Raw genomic sequence first — 18072 nt, forward strand, 5'->3', positions numbered from 1 at the left:
ATGAGGTGTCCACATAGGATTCCACACAGGAAGCGTGACTGTAGTTCAGGGATACAAGTGCATTTAAGGAAACGGGGTTTTAAACTTGCAGTGCTGACTACCTTGCTGGCAAATGTGCAGTCTCTGGTGAATAAAATTGATGATCTCAGAGCTAAGCTGCTGAATCAGAGGGACATTAGAACCGCGTGTGTCCTATGTTTCATGAATCCTGGTTAACCCTTTCTGTACAGTGATCCAGATCGGTGGGTTTACTATACACCATCAGAATAATCTATAGAATCTCGAAAAAGCAGGGGTGGAGGAGATTGCCTCATGATCAACTCTTCTTGGAGCACAAATATATCAGTGCTGTCCCAATTCTGCATACCAGACTTGGAATATCTAGCTGTTAAGTCCCGTCCTTTTTACCTACCATGAGAGTTCTCCAGGGTCATTTTGGTAGTGGTATACATTCCACCTCACTAAGCAATTACCATCAACAGATCACTTGAAATACTAGAGGAAATAACACACTTGAGCATTACTATGCCACCATCAAGAATGTCTACCATGCTATTCCACGCCCTCACTTCAGGAAGTCTGATCATCTGACTGTACTTCTACTCTCTGAGTATAGGCAGGGACTGAAGACTGCAGCACCAATAGTGAGGACCAAGATGGTATGGACAAGGGAAGCAGAGGAGCACCTACAGGATTGCTTTAAACTGGTGGACTGGACTGTATTCAGGGATTCATCTCTGAATCTGGATGAGTATGCTTCAGTTGTTACCGATTTCATTAAAACCTGTGTGGATGAGTGTATGCCTACAAAATCTTACTATACAATACCAATCCAAAAGCTAAGAATGAACCAGGAGGTATGTCATCTGCTGAAGGCTAGAACTGTGGCACTCAAGTCTGGCGACCCAAGTCTGTACCAAAAACACAGGTATGATTTGTGGAGGGCTATTTCATAAATGAAGAGACAATTTCAAACGACGTAGGAGGTGACGTTGGATGCACGACCACTCTAGCAGGGTTGACAAGACACTACTTCCTACAATTCGAAACCCAATAGAGTGAATGGCAGCGATGCCTCACTATTGGATGAACTCAATGCCTTCCATGCCTGCTTTGAAAGGGAGAATATAATTACAGCTGTGAAAATCCCTGCTGCACCTGATGACCCTGTGATCTCTGTCTCAAGAGACCGATGTTAGTCTGTCTTTAAAGAGAGTGAACCCTCACAAGGTGGAAGGTCCCGATGGAGTACCTGGTAAAGCTCTGAAAACTTGCGTCAACCAACTGGTGGTATTTAAGGACATTTTCAACTTCTCACTGCTACGGGTGGAAGTTCCCACTTGCTTCAAAAAGGCAACAATTATACCAGTGCCTAAGAAGAATAATGTGAGCTGCCTAATGACTATCTCCCAGTAGCACTCACATCTACGGTGATGAAATGTGTTGACAGGCTGGCCGTGACTAGAATGAACTCCTGCCTCAGCAAGGACCTGGACCCATTTCAATTTGCCTATCGCCACAATAAGTCAATGGCAGATGCAATCTCAATGGCTCTTCACACAGCTTTAGACCACCTGGAAAACACAAACACCTATGTCAGGATGCTGTTCATCGACTATAGCTCAGCATTCAATACCATCATTCCCACAACCCTAATTGAGAAGTTGCAGAACCTGGGCCTCTGTAACTGGATCTTTGACTTTCTAACTGGAAGACTACAATCTGTGTGATTTGGTGATAACATCTAATCCTCGCTGATGATTAACACTGGTGCACCTCAGGGGTCTATGTTTAGCCCACTGCTTTTCTCTCTATATACACACATTTGTGTGGCTAGGCATAGCTCAAATACCATCTATAAATTTGCTGAAGATACAACCATTGTTGATAGAATCTCAGGTGGTGGTGAGAAGGCGTACAAGCGTGAGATATGCCAACTCGTGGAGTGGTGTTGTGGCAATGCCTTCCACTCAGCATCAGTAAGATGAAGGAGTTGAGTGTGATCTCTGAAGATCTAACCTGGTCCCAACATATCGATGCAGTTATAAAGAAGGCAAGACAGCGGCAATACTTCATTTGGAGTTTGAAGAGATTTGGTATGTCAACAAATACACTCAAAAACTTCTAAAGATGTACCATGGACAGCATTCTGAAAGGCTGCTTCACTGTCTGGTATGGGGGGGGGGGTGGGGGTTGCTATTGCACAGGATCAAAAGAAGCTGCAGAAGATTGTAAATATAGTCAGCTCCATCTTGGGCACTAGCCTACAAAGTACCCAGGACATTTTCAGGGAGCGGTGTCTCAGAAAGGCAGTGTCCATTATTAAGGACCTCCAGCACCCAGGGCATGCCCTTTTCTCACTGTTACCATCAGGTAGGAGGTACAGAAGCCTGAAGGCACACACTCAGTGATTCAGGAACAGCTTCTTCCCCTCGGCCATCTGATTCCTAAATGGACATTGAACCCTTGGACACTACCTCACATTTGTAATATATAGTACTTCTGTTTTTTGCACTATTTTTCATCTATTTAATATACATACACTGGAATCTGTTTATTTATTTATTTATCTTTTCCCTATATTATGTATTGCATTGGACTGCTGCCAAGTTAACAAATTTCACTTCACCTGCCAGTGATAATAAACTTGATTCTGATTCTGATTCCACTACTTTTTGTCGGATTTTCTGTTCAAAGGTATTAGTGGTTCCATCTAGGGTGTGATACAGCAGGCCAATATACTCTCCACTACAGAACTTTAGAAATTTGTCAAAGATTTTGATAACATGCCAAATCTCCTCAAACTCCATGCTTTCTTCATAATTGCATTTCTGTGCAGGGCCCAGGACAGGTCCTGCAAAATAATAACACCTAGGAATTGAAAGTTGCTGATTCTCTGATTAGCATTGGGTCATGGGACTCTGGCTTTCTTCTCCAGAAGCCTATCATCAGCTCCTTGGTCTTGCTGACATTGAATAAAAGGTTATTGTTACAGCTACTCAGATTTTCACATTTTCAGTCTCTCTCCTATATGCTGACTCGTCATCACCTTTGATTCAGCCTGGGACAGTGGTGTCATTAACAAACTTGAATATGGTGTTGGATCTGTGCTTAGCCACACAGTCATATGTGTAAAGCAAGTAGAGCAAGGGGCTGAGCACAGAGCCTTGTGGTACACCTGTGCTGATGGAGATCATGGAGGAGGTGTTGTTGCCAATGTGGGCTCACTGGGGTTTGTATGTGAGGAAACGAAGTATCCAATTGCACAAGAAGGTATTGAGGCCAAGGTCTTGGTGCTTCTGGATTAGTTTTGAGGATTGCAATTAGTAATGTTCTTCAGGGGTCGGAGCTTGGACCACTCTAGTTTTTGAGATACATCAGGCTTGAATATTCAAGGTAAAAATTTCCATATCTGTAAATGGTACCAGTTTGGAAGTGGGTTTAACAGTCAAAAGAAGATGGTAATATCAGGTAATTCAACATAGAAAACTGTGAAGAGAAGCACTTCAGCAGAAAAAACAAGGGGAGAGTACATGGATTAAATTGGATAGTTGTAAATAAACTGAGGCATTTGGTTGCATGATTCTTTGGGGGAGGCTCACCTTGTTGAGAGATTAGTTATTAATTCAGACTGGATTCTGAGGATTATGGAAACACCATATACAGAAGTACTAGCATTTTGTTGAACGTGCATTATATTGGTGAGGGCAAGACCAGGGTATTGCATCATTAAATTTTAGGAAAGATATGAAAGTCCTGGAGTGGATTTGAGTAGAATGGATCCAAGGATGAGGAGGTTCAACTGCAATGTTATATTGGAGAATTCTTAATGCCTTAATTTTTTTTGGAGCAAAGAATAGATCTGATGGACAAGTACAAAATTATGACAGGTTTAGATGGATAACAGAGAAAGGATTTTCATTAGAAGATGGTTCAAATATAGAAGTCACTGAATTCACATTCTGGATAAAAAATACAAGGGATATTGAGGTGAAACTGTTATTTTTATACACCAAATTATTATGATCTGGAAGTCGAGTTGAAGGAAATAGTCAGTGAAGGTTTTCAAAAGATAATCAGATGAATACTTGAGAAAAACTAATGTGCAAAGCTATTGGGAAAGAGCAAGGCAATTAAACAACATGTACACTAGGAGCCAGCACAGAGACATTGGGCTGAATGACCACTGCATGAGCCTGAACGATTCAATGGACCTATTGGTAACATTCCATAATGATCAAAATAATATAGGACATTCCTGTCTTACTTATTTTCCAACACAAACTATTTACATAATCAGTATCTTTTTCTTTAATTTTTCAAGGACTGTAATAAAACCCGGACAAATGCCTTCAGAAATTCTGAATTTGATTCAAATAATGAAAATATAATAGCACACTTAATAAAATATATGCACTTAAAATGATTCAGTCAGTGAGTATATCTGGATATTTTATGCAGATGTGTGATTAGCAAAGGACTAGGCATTTCGGTCCAATCCCCTGTGGTCGGTGGTGGAGAATCGTGTTTGGAACCTGACAGCTTTTTGTGAGGTATACATGGTAGCCAAGAATTTAATGAAGCACAGCTTCATTTCAATGTTATTGAGATTCTGGGCGTATTGTATCCTTGACATAATACAGTACAGTGCAAAATGTCTGAGGTACTTTAGCTCTATATATGTGCTTAAGGATTTTGGACAGTATTGTACCTCCTAAGGATTTGAGAGTTCAGTACATAATAGTACAAGGATGTAAGAAAATAGGAGAAGGAGCAGGATACTTGGCCTCAGAAGCCTGGCTTACCATGTAGACTGATTACAGCTGATCTATGGTGCCTCAGGTCTCATCGCCTTTTCTGTGTCTGCCCTCAAGTTGGGTTTTTAAAATAAAGCATCTACTTTCTCTTTAAATACACACCCCTTGATCTAGCCTCCACAACTCTGCAGAGCAGAGTACTCCAGAGATTCACAAACCGCCCTGAGAATTTCTTAAGCACCTCAGTTTTAAATGACCATCCTTCTAATCTTGAAGTTAAGACCTTCTATATAAGATTATATTACTAATGCATATATCTCAGCATCTATCCTGTTATATCCCATCATGGAGTTTCAAGTTTCAAGAAAGTTGCATTTCATTTTATGAAACTCCAGATAATATAGTTTCAGTTCCTTTAGCTACCCGTGGTAGGGCAATCCATTTGTCTCAGAAACTAACCTGGTAACAGTCACCAAAAGTATATTTGTATGAACACTTAGCTTTCCCCCTCTGCCTCGTAAGCATCCTTATCAAAGTAGGTTTTAATCAGAGGTCCATCACTAGTACTCATTTCCTTGCAAAATGATTATATGGAATATTGTGTTGCTTCTGGTTCAACTTCAAAGTCAAAATTGTGTTTTTTGTCATATATAGAAGTACATGTACACACAGGTGAAGGAAAAAAAATGAACCTGAGGCAGTATCACACGAATGTTGCATCAAAAACATAGCATTTACATGAAAAATGATAATAAACGATACACGTATTTTAACAAGAAAGAAACACACAATGAGAACCAAAACTAAGAAAGTCCATTGTAGTGGAAAGGAATCAAAGTGGACACAGACAAGAGAAAATATGCAGATGCTGGAAATCCAAGCAACACACACAAAATGCTGGATGAACACAGCAGGCCAGGCAGCATCTATGGAAAAGAGTACAGTCGACATTTTGGGCTGAAACCCTTTGGCAGACCTGCCTGGCCTGCTGAGTTCCTCTAGCATTTGTTGTGGTCATAGTATTGCAATACTGAAGTAGTGATTACAAGTTGGTTCAAGATACAGATGGTTGAAGGGAAGTAGCAGTCTTGTACCTCCTGCCTGATGGTAGTTGTGAGAAGATGGGCAAAGTCCAGGTGATCGGGTCTTTGATGATAAATATTGCTTTCCTGAGACATTATCTCATGCAGACATTATCAATAGTGGAGGTGGATATGCCAGCTATGTGTGTGGCTAAGTCCACTACTCCATTTAGCTGCTTGCATTTCTACACATTCAGATTGCTTTACCAGCCTATGATGCTACATTAGGATACTTGTAACAGAGGTCTGTAGAAGTTTGTTAGAGTTTAAACAGGTCTTCTAGTAACATGGGCAAACACAACATTTTCAAAGGCTTCAGATATCCTGCAGGACTCCCTAAGGTTAACTCACAGGTTGAGTCAGTGCTGCGGAAGGCAAATGCTGTGCACAAACTGAGATGCCCAACAGGAAGGCAATCATCAATGACCCATTTTACCCTAATCCTCTGCAAATTCTACACAATCGATAGTGGGCAATTAACTTACCGAATCCACATGTTTTTAGGATGTAGGAGGAAGCTGGAATACCCAAAACAAATAGACAGTGACAGATCAGGATTGGATCTAGGTTGCTGGAATTGTCAGACAACAGCTATAACTGTACACCAAAGCTATAAAAACTCCACTGTACAATACTATTTTTTCAGACTGTAAGTGCTGTTCTACTTCTAATCTAATCTATGACTTGTGTAAGTATATTTATGCATGATTTATAACCCCTGCTAAATTAAGTAGTGATAGCACACACAAACAAGGAAAGTATGTTGAATAAGCAGGTGATACTACAAACACTTGTGCTAAGTCATCTTGATGCTAAACCTGCTAAATTTGGATGGGATAATTCAGATGTTGTTGAGTGTTGAAGGTGCAAATGAAGCCAAGAATTTAGCATTAGGGAGAATTAGTGCATTACCCTACATTTGCTGGTGATTGAACTGGAGTTCAGTTCATCATGAGAATTGCTCTGGTGTCCTGGGCTGAGCTGGAATCTCATTGAGTCTCAGGAAGTTTCTAGAACAGAAAGAGGCCTTTCACATTATGTAACTTCTGCTGATTCTTGATTAGTCAGGGCATGAAGGGATACAGGGAGTAGGCAGAAAATTAGGGCTGAGAGGGAAAATGGATCAGCCATGATGAAATGGCAGAGCAGACTCAATGGGCCAATTGGCCTAATTCTGCTCCTATATATTATGGTCTTATGGTTTGTATCAAGTATAATCCAACTAGTCTCATTCCCCCAACCTGTTTACAAAGCCCTGTAACTGCTTTCCTTTCAAGTTCTTTTTGAGCACCATGATCAACTTGATCATGCTTTGCAGGTTGTAACAGATTTACCTCGCTCCACATAGGTCTTTTGCATTATAAGAATGACAGTCCTGTAGAAGACGATGACTTTCCAGGAAGAGGAAGCACTGAACATCAATCCAGCGAGATTGGCAAGGTAGTAGATATTTATGGTCACCTGGATTAATTCTTTTAAGGACTGCAAGGACTTTAACAAAGTGCCACATGTAAGGCTGCTTACCAAGTTAAAAGCCCATGGCATTACAGGAAAGTTACTAGTGTTGTTAGAACACTGGCTGATTGTGAGTGGGAAAAAGGATTCTTTTTCGGTTGGCTGCCATTGACTAGTGGTATTCCTCAGGGGTCGGTGTTGGGACCATTTCTTTTTATGCTGTATATAAATGATTTAGATGATGGAGTAGATGGTTTTGTTGCCAAGTTTGCAGATGATATGAAAGTTGTTGGAGGGGTAGATAGTGTTGAGGAAATAGGTAGGCTGCAGAGGACTTAGACAGATTAGGAGAATGGGCAAAAAAGTGGCAAATGAAATGCAATGTTGGGAAATGCACTTTGGTAGAGGAAATAAATGTGCAGACTATTTTGTAAACAGGGACGACATTCTAAAATATGATATGCAAAGGGACTAGGGAGTCTTCATGCAGAACACCCTAAAGGTTAACTTGCAGGTTGAGTCAATGGTGAGGAAGGCAAATGCAATGTTTACATTCATTTCAAGAGGTCTAGATACCAAAGCTGGGATGTGATGCTGAGGCTTTAAAAGGCACTGGTGAGGCGTCAGCTTGAGTGTTGTGAACATTTCTGGGCTCCTCATCTAAGAAACAATGTGCTGAGGGTTCAGAAGAAGTTCACAAAGATGATTCCAGGAATGAAAGGGTTATCATATGAGGAATGGTTGATAGATCTGGGTCTATACTCACTAGAATTCAGAAGGATGAGGGGGGAGGGGACCTCATTGAAACCTTTCAAATGTTGATAGGCCTAGACAGAGTAGATGTGGAAAAGATGTTCCCCATGGTGGGAGAGTCTAGGACAAGAAGGTACAGCTTCAGGATAGAGGGGCGTCTAAATAATCCAGAGAAATTTCTTTAGCCAGAGTGTGATGAATTAGTGGAATTTAATACCACAGGAAGCTGTGGAGGCCATGTGGTTGGGTATATTTAAGGCAGAGCTTCATAGGTTCTTGATTGGACATGGCATCAAAGGTTACGGAGAGAAGGACGGGGAGTGGGGCTGAAGAGGGGAGAAAAAGGATCAGCCATATTTGATTGGCAGAGGACATTCGGTGTGCTAAATAGCCAATGGCTTCCCAGGAGGCGATGACTAAGGTATTTCACATACTTCCCCATGACATAGAACTGTCAGTCACAATCCTACTCTCCATATTCTTATCAGTTCACTCCAGGTTCTACCACCCACTTACACAATAGAGGCAATTTATAATGGTTAATTAATCTACTGAAGTAAATGTCTTTGAGATGTTGGAGGAAACCAGAACAGCTGAAGGGAACACACTCACGCACAGGGAGAACAGATAACCTTCACACAAAGAGCACCGGAGGGCAGGATTGAACGAGGGTTGCTGGAGATCTGAGTTGGCTGCCACTCTGTGACGTTATATGGTCCACTTTCTTGCTGTTACTGCTATTGTTACTGTCATTCCCATATGATTGCACAGTTTCAATTCAGATAATGAAGCAGTTCCATGCCTGCATGCAACAAAACCTTGATAACTTTCGGGCACGGATTAATAATTAGCATAGAGTGTTTGCATTACCCAAGTGACAAACATATGAGGAGTAGGTGCTTAGAACAAAATGTAAATACCCACTCTTGACACTAAACGGTATTACCATACCATCAGCCTCCTTTGAATCATCATTCTTCAAAACTTAACTGAGAAACTGAGACAAGTACAATCCCATCTTTGCTACAACAGAGGTGAAATGGTAAACCATTAATGACAGGGTTAAGAAGAAATTTCTTCATCTATTGAGATATGCTTCTTTGAAATTTTCTACAGGAAAAGGCTATGGACATCCAATTGCTAAGTATAATCCAGATAGAAATCAATAGATTTTTGGATGTTACAGGAATCAACAGATATGGGGTGAGAGCAGGAAAGTGTTTTAGGTAAAACAAAAGAGATATAATCCTGTTGAGATATAGAACAGTTACAAGGGGCTGAGTAGCTTGTCATTCTTCGATTTCCCAATTTATACACTCAAGGGAAGTTTGGAGACTTCAAACCCTCATATTTCAGAAGTAACTGAAATGAGATGAAACCTTTCCCAACCATGTGCTGATGAAAAAGCAAAGTTCTGGAAAAATCAAAGAACCATTTTATTTGAGAAGGTTATTGAGATAGAGACATAGGTGGAAGCACAGAGTCATAAGGCACGTAAATAGGTGTTCAGCCCACCATGTCCATGCCAACAATCAAGTCCTAGCTATGCTAATTACATTTACTTCATAGTCTGGATGGTGATTCAAATGGTCTCCAGGCCTGGAACAACAAAACAAATCTGAGCAAAACTGGGGAGAGTTACCAATCAGTGATTGCCTTGCATTTCTCATTGATAACTTCTCAATGGTAAGCTTCAGTTTATAGCAGATCTGAACAAATCTGTAATACTCCAACCCTGTGTCTGATTTCCTTCAAGCCAGATTTGCGACAGTGTTGTAGCTCACTGAGCTATTACAGCAGATGTAATGTAATGTAATGTAATGGAAGTAAGCTTTGAATTGAAGCACCTCACAAAAGTTCTCACAAATTCCTCGTTCAGAAAGATTCAAGAGGATACTGGAAAGGAAACAGTATAAATAGGTGTTACTTTGTTGGAGTCATAACGGGAGATGTATTATCTTTCCTAGTTTCACAGACACCCACAAAGCCTACAAAGTACCCAGGACATCTTTAGGGAGTGGTGTCTCAGAAAGGCAGTGTCCATTATTAAAGACCTCCAGCACCCTTTCTCACTGTTACCATCAGGTAGGAGGTACAGAAGCCTGAAGGCACACACTCAGCAACAGCTTCTTCCCCTCTGCCATCCGGTTCCTAAATGGACATTAAAGATTTGGACACTACCTCACTTTTTAAATATACAGTATTTTTTGATTTTGCACATTTTAAAAAATCTATTCAATATACATAATTGATTTACTTGTTTATTTATTATTGTTTTATTTTATTTAATATTTTTTCTCGGTGCTACATTATGTATTGCATTGAACTGCTGCTGCTAAGTTAACAAATTTCACGTCACATGCCAGTGATGATTCTGAATCTGACCTGAGTTGGGATCTCTCTCCCTTTCCTTCTCTCACTCTCCATCTCCCCTCTTCTTCCCTCTTTCCCACTTCCCTTCTCCTCCTTTGCCCCTCCCCTCTCTCTTTCCCTCCCTCCTCTTCTCCCTTCCTCTGGTTCTGTCTCTCACTCGGATTGATCCATTATTGATTCCCCCAGTGCTATAAAGCAACAGGTAAATTGCACTCCATTGCCAGGTGTTAGATCATCTTCACATATTCCTGCTCCTGTTGATGGAAATATCAGTATGCTTCTGAGACAATATGAAACTCCCCAAGGGCTAATTCACAAGTAACTCATTTCAATAGACTTCAAAGAACTTACTGATCTCTACCTGCTGCTTCTCAACGCTGTAAGAATAATTAATAAGATTCTTTCCTGTTGCATTCTCCTTTCAAGATGTGTTCACTTTAGCCTGCTTTCCCTTTGTCCTTAATTATTACCTACAATAAGATTCTGATGTCATTGGAACACTGTAAGGAAATGGATTGGACCTAACCTAGTTAACCTTTACATAGTCTGTTTCTTTCTTTCTGATTTAATTTCTGACTTGGCCTCTGTCTTGTGATCTGCCAAATGCATCCACTCAATACTCCAGCACTGAACTTACAGAATTGTATAATGTTATTATTACATCCTTTTTACTTGCTACAGCAATCCACCTTTTTTCAGCAAATTATACTGTGGTTAGAGCAACATACATGATGGTGTAGGAATTCAATGGATCAGGCAGCATCTGTGGAGAGAAATCAACATTTGGCGTTGGGACCCTTCATCTAGACTGTGATTGGGATTTGTACCAGTCATCTTGCTGGAAGGAATAAACTGCCATGGGATTCATTGTGTCGGGATTTTCTGTCAGCAGTAATTGACTCCATCATTGCAGATTCTGTGAACTGAATTGCAGATAGCTGTTCCCTGTCACTACAGTGAAAATACCATCACAAAAGCAGAGCCTTGGACAAGGCATTGCCTTTAAATAAGTGGGCCGAGCTTTGCTGGCTGCCAAAGCTGTAAAAGACATTCCACTGACATTTAAAAAATTCAAACATTATGAAAAGTAATTTAAGCTCTTTAGAAAACAGAGAACACCAGTGAACAACACAAATAGTGCTGGAAGAACTCAATGGGGAAAGCAGCATCTATGAAGAAATAGGGCAGTTGAGACCCTCTACTGTGTTGTATTGCTCAAAAAATATTGCTTTCTTTATCAAATCAGTTAAAACTTTTGAAAAAAAATAAAATAATTAAAAAACATTGAAGTCAGTAAGTTTAAAAATGATTTTACTTTTTTTCTTAATCCTTACAACGAAAAGAATAGGGTTTGTTCTTTTCCTGCAGCAACCCCTTTGGTACAAATTCAGTAGGCAAATTCACTCATGTAACTGCTGAGGAATTTTATGGGATATGTGATTTTACCACATTGAATCCAATGTTAGAGAAAATAGAAGATACTTGGAATACTCAGTACATCAGGCAAAGAAAATCCATTGACCTGAAATATTAAAATAAAAAAAAAGAAGACAGTGGAAATGGAAAGGGAGATAGGAGAAGGTGCATAAAGTAGGAGAAGTGTCCTCCATCTCCAGTGTCCAGGAGAAGCTCCACAATGTTCAGTAGCCAGTGGAAATACATTGCTACAAACGTCACTATCGTATCTATATTGAATCTATCTTATCTATCTATCTTATGAAGAACAATTGATGGCTGTGGGCCTGTATTCACTAGAATTCAGAAGAATGAGGGGTGACCTAATTGAAACCTATTGAAAGACCTGTGGAGGCCAAGTCTGTATGTATATTTAAAGCAGAGGTTGATAGATTTTTGATTGGTTAGGGCATGAATGGATACAGAGGGAAGGCAGGAGAGTGGGACTGAGAGGAAAACTGGATCGGCCATGATGAAACGTTGGAGCAGACTCGATGGGCCAAATGGCCTAATTCTACTCCTATATCTTATTGTCTATCAAGTGTGGTCTCATTGCAATAGTAGAGGAGGCCATGGATTAACATATCGGAATGGGAGTTAAAATAGGTGGCCACTGGGAGATCCCGCTTCTTCTGGTGAACAGATTGTATGTGCTCAGCAAAGTGCTCTTTCAGTCTGTGTCAGGTGTCATCAGGGAACCACACTGAAAGAACCAGACCCAGTATATGACTGCAACAGACTCACAGGTGAGGTGTTGCCTCACCTGGAAGGACTGCTTGGGGCCCTGAATGGTTGTGGGGGAGGAGGTGTAGGGGCAGGTGTAGTATTTGTTCCACTTGCAAGGGTGAGTGACTGGAGGGAAATCAGAGGGGAGGGATGAAAGGACATGGTGGTCTCATGGGGAACAGTCCCTGCAGAAAGTGGAAAGTGGGGAGGGGAGGGGAAGGGAAGGATGTGCTTGGTGATGTGATCCCATTGGGAATGACATGAAAACTGATTTATTGAACTTCCGGTAATGCTGCCTGCCTCCTTTCCCATCCCCTTCTCCCTCTCTCACCTTATCTCCTTCTGCCCATCACCTCTGCTGCTTCTCCTCCTTTTTCTTTCTTCTATGGCCTTCTGTCCTCTTGTATCAGACACCCCCTTCTCCAGCCCTGTATCTCATCACCAATCAATTTCCCAGCTCTTTACTTCATCCCTCCCCCTCCCGGTTTCCCCTATCACCTTGTGTTACTCTCTCCCTTCCCCTCACCTTTTAAATCTACTTCTCATCTTTCTTTTCTCCAGTCCTGCAGAAGCGTCTTGGCCTGAAGGGTCGTTTGAGTTCCTGCAGCATTTTGTGTGTGTTGCTCAAGAAAGCAGAGTTGGTTTCTTGAACTATTGCAATGAACGTTAGGTGATACAGTCTCAGGGCTGCCAAGCTGTGACTCAATGATGCTGAAGGAATAATCATATGTTTCTGGGTAGGTCTATCACATGCAGGGGAAGTTAGGAAGTGGTACTGCTCCCCCGTGCCTGCTACCCTCAGCTTTAATAGGTAGATCCACCATTTGTGCCACTGGCCCCCTGTAGCACCACTGACCAAAATCCAATCATTTTCCAATCATCAACTTTTCTCAGGGTTTGTGTCTGACCGTTTCCAGTCACTGCGATTTCCAGTCAAGATGGCACCTGCGTAAAATGCTCCTTTGGGCCACATCTTCTGGGTAGATCACGAAACCATTTATTTCACTCCTTTCATGTCTTTTACGGTTATTTCTCATCTTGGATGTGATTCTGGAACTATTGGAGTCCGTGTTTGGTTGCTTGGAGATTGTTTGGGTGCTTCAGTGCTCTGCAGTCTGCAAGAGGATTCCGGGAGACAGAAGCAGTGTGAACGAACTTCACAGCAAGAAGGCTGCAGGATGGCATGTGAGACAATATTTGACCCCATTCCGGTGACTATTATTTCCATTGTTCGCCAATGAAAGCAACGAGGATGATTGAAAGGTCAATGCGAGTGTGGAGGTTTGGAGATTGTTTGGGTGTCCCAGTGCCTTTGAGAGGATTCCTGGGATGCAGATGCAATATGTGTTAACATTACAGTGGGCACAAGCAGATGTTTGGCTCTATTTCACCAGTTGAAGCTTCCATTGTTCACGGATTGTAGCAATGAGAGAGATTGAGATTGAAGCATTAAAGCGAGCGCAGAGAGTTAGTGCCAGCTGCTTACCTTTTGATTGGTTGCTCTATACCGGAGAGTGGAGAGCATGCCACTGTGCGCAGAGAGTGTTCCCAAGACTATAGACTCTTCTTATTTCAGACTTATAGTTTTATATTCTATGTTTTATCACCTGATCTTCTTGGGAATTTTTTGTGCGGGCATGAGGATTTGCGGTTCATTGTGCCTGATTCATTTCATTCATTTTTATTGTGCAGGAATAGTTATTCGGGGGGGGGGGTGGTAGCTGATGTCCCTCATCCGTCTTGTTCATCCATCTTGTGTGGGGAAAGTGATTGGGGGGGGGGGGGGTTGCGTTTAATGTGCCTGATCCATTTTTTTTGATTTTTTCTATGCGGAGGAAGTGATGTGGGGGGGGGGGGGGTCGGTTGATGTGCCTGATCCATTTTGTTTGATTATTTTTGTGTGGGGAAAGTGATTGTGGGGGTTCGGTTGATGTGCCTGATCCACTCTGTTCGATTATTTTTGTGTGGGGAAAGTGACTGGGGGGGGGGGGGTTCTGTTGATGTGCCTGATCCATTTTGTTCAATTTGTTTGTGTGGGAGGAGGGAGTTGGGGATTGATGTGCCTTGTTCCATTTTTGTTCATTTCTTTGTGGGGAGGTGGGTGTTGGGGTTTGATTATCATGCTGCCATTCTTTTCTTTCTTGGTTTCATGGATACCCGGCTTTAATGAACACATTTTGGATTAGAATCGATCTGTGTGTAATCTGCTGCTAGAATCATGCCTTGCTGCAGATTTAATTTTGCTCTTCATATTGAAGTAGAGTTTTCAACTGCTGCAATTTATGTAGCTCCTATTGAAAATGGTATGACCAGATATTTAACTGTAACACAGTGATGCTAGAACTTACAAAGGTTTCTCACATTTCCTTGAGATATTACATGTACTTTCATTTTAAAAGGACTCACCCTTCAATAGAAAAGCATTGAACATGCTGGAAATATTGACTAAAGTTGTTGGGAATACTCAGTGGATCAAAGAGAATCTGTAGAGAGGGAAATAGATTTAGTGTGTCAGGTTGATGATGTTTCAGTTCTGATGAATGTTCATTCACCTGGGATGTTAACTCTATGCCTTCTTCATAGATGCTGCCTGATCTGCTGAGGACATCCAACATTTTCTGTTTTTGACATACCTTTAACGGTTGTGTGCCAAGCCATGTCTAGCCACGTGAGCTTCCCAGAGCTGTTAGCTGGAATATCACTTGGCAATTTGGAAATGCTGCTGTCCAGTTGAACATCTTTCACTGGTTGGAGCTAATTCACCCATGATGCCAAAAGCATGCACTATAGATCTAAATTTTGTGCTAGAATTTGCACACTCAAAACATGGTTTCATATATAACATCATTCAATTTCTTCAGGCTAATTGTAATTGCTAACACAATTACAATTTTATGAGTTGACAAAATAGGTGCAAATAAAAATCTATGCAATACTATTTTAAAGAAATGCAAGTTTACCTCCCAAGAGAAATTCAACACAAATATATGATAGCACTTCCTCGATTATATTACATTCTCAGTTCAGCTGAATGGAAGATATTACCAGTGAAGCAGAAACTAATCAGCTTTCAGGGTCTTAGGAGAAGCAATGAAGTAAATGTCAGGTCTTTTTATTCAGGTGTCCGGTACTTTGAGGATGACTCCTCTGCTCTTCTTTGAATAGCTTTTATCTACAATATAAATTACTTTTATTATTAACTTAATAAAAATTGGGGTGGCGCTGTATTCGAATGGTTAGCACGATGCATTACGGTATAGGCAACCCAGGCTGCAACTCCCACCGCGGCCTGTAAAGTGTTTAAACATTTTGCCCGTGTCCATGACGATTTCCTCCAAGGTTTTCAGTTTCCTCCCACAGTTCACAGACATACGAATTGATAGGTTAATTGGTCATTGCAAATTGTCATGTGATTATGGCTCACATTGATTTGGGGAATTGCTGGGCGTCTCAGCTCGAAGGGCCTATTATGAACTGTAGCTCAATAAATGAATAAACAAACAAATAAAAAAGCTTCAATAATGCATCAATATCTTGTTGCCAATTTATGTAGTGTGCTCAAAGCTCTGGAGCAGAGAAATGGAGTCCCCTCCCTTTAACTTCTGAGGCATGGGTACTCCATCTCAAATGGCTGGCCCACTGCAACTATTCCTGCAGTCAAGTTGTTTTCCACTAGTACACTGGAGTAATTTGTCAAGGATTCCATCTCCCAGGACACAGATGGAGAGCCTTGATAGAGGATAGAATGTATTCAACAGGCAGCAATGTCTCTGGGCACCAGCAGTAATTGCTCCCATCATAGGACTGTGAGCCACAGTTTGTCTTGATTAAGAGCTAACGCAGTCTGCTGAGTCGCAGCTGTGTCCTTGAGATTTGTGAGAGATACCTTTATCCTGACTAATTCGTCCAGGACATTCGAGCTGATTAGCAGATTAAAATGAGTTATTACGTTAGAGCTTGTACCAAGGGAAACAGTGTCTAAAATTCACTGTGAAGTCCAGATCAAGTTTTGTTTGAACTCTACAAAATAAAATAAAATTAACTAAAATAACATCTCAGCATGACATTTCATTTTAGAATTGAAGATACAAAGTTTAATAGTTGAAGGAGCTTACAGAGATAAAGAAGGCAAAGTGACTAATCTTATGAGCATTGATCAATGTAATCATGATGGATATTCAGCCAATAAAATAGTGGAGTAGCAGCAAAACCAAAATAGAAAGTTTTGTGGATGGTTTCCATGTTCTTTAGTATAGAAATCTTCAGATAACTGAGCATATTTTAAGATTGTAAGGCATCTAATTGTACCTCCCCACAGATTAGTTTTGCCTCCACCCCTGCACGTTCAGTATTTGCATTTATTTTGAATGAGATATTTAAAATATATCTTTAGAAGTCCCAACAAGCATTTAATCTTGAAGTAATGAAGTTCCACCTTGTTCAGAGTTAATTAAGAGGTGCCAAAGAGTTTCAGTAGTATTTTCATAATGCTAGTAAATGACAGTGAGATTGGAATGGATGAGAAAACCTTGTGACTAAAATGATTTGACTTCAGAGTATTCTGTGAAATTTAATGAAGAAACGAATGGCTGGATGCCATTTTTACCCAGAGATGTGATGATAAAGTGGCACTGCTAATGCCCTCGTGAAATGGCACAATGCTTGTTTTCCGTAATTGGCTGGATGTTCCCTGGTGTTATTTCTCAGTCAATGGATAGAGGGAGAACGTGTGACAGCACAGGTAGCCAGGGTCTTGGAGTCAGCTTACAATTTCTAGTGAAGCATCACATTACAGCATTCAGTTTAAGACTCACTGAAGTTGCATACTGTTTTTTCATAGATGAAAGCTATTTCCAATTACTCCAATGCTCTCTTAACAGGAATATCTCCACAGGTAAGTTGCTTCCCCTGCCTTGAAAATCTAATTGGTAAGAATTACCTGCTTAGGGAGAAAAAAGGCTTGATTTCCTGTTAACCTTTTATAATAGGGGTGAGAGGAGTTGGGAGGTTATTGCCATGCATTCTCAATCATGACAACTAGCATGGTGCTTCTCAAGAATTATTCATTTGACCCCAAGGCTCTTTCAACTTGTGATGTCTCCAGCCATTTGCTAAGAAGTAGCAACTCAACAGGAAGTCCAGCCAATTAAGGAACTGAGGCATCAAGCCATCCACTAGGGAATTAGCATTGCTTCTTAACCTCTATAAAGTAGCTTCCAGCTGTCTGGATGTCCACCATCACGTGATCAGCAATTAAAGCCCACAGTCCTGCACGAAGAGTTTACTTTAATATTTAACCTACGAAGTAGTATCTTCCACATTGACAGGGAGCATATGCATTTTCTGACCTAGATCATTCGGAGAGATTTTACCTATTGTATAAGAATCGATTTCCTTTCCTTCTCTTTACCATAAAAGCCTTTCTCACCACCCTCTATCAGCCCATGAACAAGACTTCAACTTCACAAATT

This window comes from Hypanus sabinus, chromosome 23 (assembly GCF_030144855.1).
Source record: "Hypanus sabinus isolate sHypSab1 chromosome 23, sHypSab1.hap1, whole genome shotgun sequence".
NCBI lineage: Eukaryota > Metazoa > Chordata > Chondrichthyes > Myliobatiformes > Dasyatidae > Hypanus > Hypanus sabinus.